Genomic DNA, 4873 nt, shown 5'->3' on the forward strand with positions numbered 1-4873 from the left:
CGATTCTGCGAGCGGCAGCAAACCTGCACGCCAAATGAAAACGGGCTGCAATGCACTTGAGGTGTCGCGGTAAACTTAGTCGGGTTGTAATACCAGATGCCAAATAGAAAACTCAATTTGACCTCATGAAAATCGCATTCATACTATGCTATTTTCGCATGGATGTTTTTTTCTAAATGCCTAGGGCATGATTCTCATACACCTATTTACTATTGACACCCAATCCGATTTGTATGAGGAAAAACCATCATTTTTTTTAAATGAGACTACCCTTCATTATCACGTACGTGTAGACATGTTTTTTTTTTCAGAATCGTGTAGACATGAATATGCGGTGTCTCCGAGCCAGACTCTATCCTGGCCTGTTTTTTTCTCTCGTGAGCTGCTACGATGGGCTGTTGGCCCACGGCAATGGTGTGCCTCATATAGCTTTTCGTGTCCAAATCGGTACGTCCTATATCGATACACCCATCTTTGTTTGTCCGCACAAGTATATTTATCGCGCATCTATTTTTATATCTCAACCATTAATTACGCGGCTAGGATTGGTATATTTTATATTTTTATAATTGAGATGTGTTTGCTATTTTTCTTACTCATATGGACATGTATTTTTTTTTTGTTCTTTGACATTGCTCAGAAGTTTATAATTATTGTTAGTTGAACACCTTCATATGCATTTTCCTCTTCATACTATTCTTTGTGTTTCAGTTGAGCGCCTCCATATGCATTTTTCCTCTTCATACTATTCTTTTTGTTTCAGTTATCTCTGTCTATTATTTTAGTTTGCCAAAAAATTATTTTGTGTGAATGCCCAACATTTTCTTTCTTTATTTTTTTACTACATGTTCCTAATCCATCATGGAATACTGAATTATGTTTCTTTTTTTGTGAGAAAATTCTGGATCTAATTCCCCACAATATATTCTGTACGTAACATACCCAATTGTGTAAGAAATGAAATGAAAATATAGGAGTGAATAAATGAAATAGAAAAATCTAATAAATATTAGTTTTCACTTCATAAGTACTCCGTTTCTAAATATAAGTCTTTGTAGAGATTTTACTATGGACTATATACGGAGCAAAATAAGCGAATCTACCTCTAAAATGCATCTTTGTAGATTCGTATATGGTCCATAGTGAGATCTGTAAAAGACTTATATTTAAGAACGGAGTGATATATTATAGTACTCTGTAAGTTACAGCCAGCTAACCGTGGGTCAACGACTCAGCGTGCTACCCTTCCCAGCCAAAAAAAGAGAAACCCAAATTCTCGTTCTCCTCCCGTTCCTTTTCACCGTTCCTTGCCCGATCCATAGATTCATCCACATTCGTTGATAGATCCTGCCAAGGGAGGAGGACGGGGTGAGAAGGGGGATTTGCGGCGGAGTGCGGTGGCTGCATGCTCTCGGCGACGGCAGGTCCTCCAGCTCGACCACACGTGCCTGCTGCTCGCCGCCGCCGTCAATTGGATGGCCGTGGAGTTGGGCCCCTTTGAACCTGAGCGGTTCCTCTTCTCCAGGTAATCTCTCCTCTTCCCATTCCTTCTCCTCCCTTCCCAGATGCTTGGTCTTCTAGGCTCCAGGAATGGCGCGGATTTTGGTTTTTTATGGAGATTTTCTATGGCTATGAGAAATTTTTTCGTCCATGTGAAAGCGAGTGGCTGCACCAAATCCATCCACTGGCCTGCCCGTGCATCACTAAAGCTGGGAAGGAGATGCTCTTGAGGCCAGATCGGACCGAGGCTGGGGCACGCGTTCCAGCCTTCAGATTCTGCGCCCCTAGCAGCGAGGTCATGAGGCAAAGCGGTCGCATGGGAGGCCACTGGAGAATATGATAAATCCGTTTTGCTGAGTGGCGTTGCTCTCCTGTTTGTGCCACTGGGCCGAGAGTTGTGCCGTCGGGTTCGACAGCCATGTTCTTCATAGTGTTCCTCGTCGTCTATGGCAGAGTAGTAGGATGGGTATGACTGCCTTACTACTCTCCCAACATCCTTTGCATTCTTATTTTTTTGCGCACAGTATATATGTACTTTATAAAAGCTTGTTTGCTTAGTTGATCTGTTAATTTATTCAGAGATAAGGTTGAGTTACTTAGTTCTTCTGTTTTATTATAATTCAGACAATAAGCTCGTACATTCTGACTATTTCTAGGATATAAATTGTAGAATTATTTATCTTGCCATTGATGTGCCTTGCGTTGCTTTAGGGAATTGAGCTTATACTTTTTTTTAGTTAACATTCTGCTGAACTTTGGTTACTGTCTCTTCAACACATCCATATTAATTATATGAAGTTTGTATAGCAAAAAGTGTTCAATATTTCATTGTCTTGTAGAGAGTCCACGGGTGGAGGCGTGTTGTGGGCTTGCTACTTCTGTCAGCTTCCACCTATGTAATGTGCTACAACTTTGCATCATTACTACTTGCTGCACACCGGCTGATTCGTCACAGGTATGCTTCCTCCCTGTAGTTTGATAAAAAGGTGTATTCTTTCTATTTGTTGTTACCATATAGTATTAGCAAGTTATATTAATGATATGTGTTTTAAGACAAAAGAAAAAGGCTTGCATTTATTAACTGAATTTGGTCCATATGTGTTAATTGATATGCAATAGAGTTTTCGCATGTGTTGTAGGTGATGCATATAACACTGGAGCTTTTTTCATTGTTCTCCTCAACTGAAAAGGCTAGACAGAAGAGCTGTTACCAAGAACATTAAACTCACTAAAGTGCATGTCTGAATTTAGTAGACCTTCCATAGTAACCATGAATGTAATTAGAAAATGCATGCAAGGATTAAATATGCAAATTGTACATTGATGACCTATGGAAAATATCTGAACCCGAATGGATGAACTGATGATTTAGAACAGCTCTTACTAACCTTTCAAATTTCAGAATTTACGGGAATCACTTGTCGCATATGTCATCTTCTACAAAAATACTCTACAGACAACAAAATAGCTACTGTTACTTTAGGGCTACAAAATAATCTATTAGACTCATTTTGCAGCGATAAGAAATAGCATATAGCATGTTGTACAGGGAAAAAAATTGTGCAATAGAATTGTAGCGTTGCCTTTCACTTATATTAGACACTGAAAAACTATAGTTATTGTCATAGAAACTTAGACTGATTGGAACATATCTAGTAGAATATAGCCTTCAGGTGCAGAACTGAAACAACATGCAACAGTACGATTGTCTCTGACCACCCAGATAAATGTATAATAGTCCTTCCATAGTAAACATGAATGTAATTAGAATTATTAAAAAAATGAATGTAATTAGAAAATGCATGCAGGGATCAAATATGCAAATTGTACATTGGTGACCTATGGAAAATATCTTAACTCAAATGGATGAACTGATTACTGAGATCAACTCTTACTTACCATTCAAATTTCAGAATTAATGGAAATCACTTGAATTTATAAGGATTCACACACATATCATCTTCTAGGAAAAATCTACACATAATACAATAGCTTTTATTACTTAATGACTACAAAAATAATCTATTATGCTCATTTTTCAACGATAAGAGTTGCATATAGCATCTTGTATATCATAAAAATTCTGCAAACAATAGTAGTTGCTGTTACTAACACATTGTATAATATGTGATCTGTTATATCCTGAATTCAGGACCTTTACGCATTAGTCCTAAGGATAGCTTGTATACATAAATTTATCCTTTTTCAAACTGTAAATCTAATATGCACAATGATCTGCTAAAAATACCATTGGATATACATGTCTTTATACATTTTGTCAAACACTTGGCAAGCATGTCCAAATTTTAACTAACTGTTAGACAGAGGAGGGCGAGGAGTTGATTAAATCTAGAAAGAGGATAGGGCCATGTTTCAAACAATTTTGTTATTACGCCAAGTAATACCTGCATCTGGGGGTCGATTTGGTTCTCTTTATGCCACTTGTAAGTCACATCCTTGGTGGTCATCTTACTATGCTTGTAGACCATGCTGATCTATCCTCTTGCAGACAGTCCTACATGCCTTGATCGACCTGTGTATGACACAACTCCAAGATAGCACGATAGTATTCTTCCTTCTTTGCGACATGATTCTTGTCAAGTGTTTTCCTATGGACAGGAACAGGATGATGAGACGCGACTGGTTGCTGCTCGGGAGGCGGAATCTTCAACACCTAACCGATTGAGGAGAAGATCTTGTGGAGAGTGGACACAGAAGGCATGGCTTCGAGGTTTTGGTGGCGCTGTAGGATGTGAGCTGCAGCCACAGGACAGGATGAATAGTGTGGCCCTAGAGTAGACCATCAGAAACCCTAGAACTCGGCTGCCCGAGAGGCATAGTTTTGGGGTTTCGGTGGATCTATAGGAGGTGAGCTGCAGTTGCACAGGAGGAATAGCTCGGCCCTAGGGCAGATCATCATAAACCCTAAAACCTGGACTGCTCGAGAGGCATATGGCTTTGAGGTTTCGGTAGAACTGTAGGACGTAAACCTGGACATCTCTTTTGTATGCAACGTGTCAGGATTTTTTTACCATATTGATGCTCGTACGTGAACCTTTTTTTGAAGTGGCCCGTACGTGAACCTAACTCTTCCTACCTTTTTTTACGTGCTAACGCTTCCTTGCCTAGTCGTTTTTTATGTGCTGACGCTTCCTTGCCTAGTCTAATTACATTGGATGGGCTGTATATGTGACAACGTGATAGTTCAATATGTTGGTATGTACACACTAATATGTTACGGAAAAACCTTTAAATCTCAGCCATTATTATTTTGATCGGACGGTGCAAATAATATTAACATATATATATATATATACACACACACACACACGGCCGGCTCTATATAGAGAGCGATCTGATATTCCCGAACTTG

At 39.3% G+C, this 4873-nt stretch overlaps 1 long non-coding RNA gene across 1 annotated transcript; it reads left to right on the forward strand.

The window, feature by feature from the left end:
* Positions 1-1026: 1026 nt before the first annotated feature.
* On the forward strand, positions 1027-4572 carry LOC123097439 (uncharacterized). The gene is made up of 3 exons (XR_006447192.1): positions 1027-1525; positions 2340-2455; positions 4120-4572. It is a non-coding gene; the product is annotated as an uncharacterized lncRNA (long non-coding RNA).
* Positions 4573-4873: the final 301 nt, after the last annotated feature.

The sequence above is a fragment of the Triticum aestivum genome, chromosome 4D, assembly GCF_018294505.1.
Source record: "Triticum aestivum cultivar Chinese Spring chromosome 4D, IWGSC CS RefSeq v2.1, whole genome shotgun sequence".
Classification (NCBI taxonomy): domain Eukaryota; kingdom Viridiplantae; phylum Streptophyta; class Magnoliopsida; order Poales; family Poaceae; genus Triticum; species Triticum aestivum.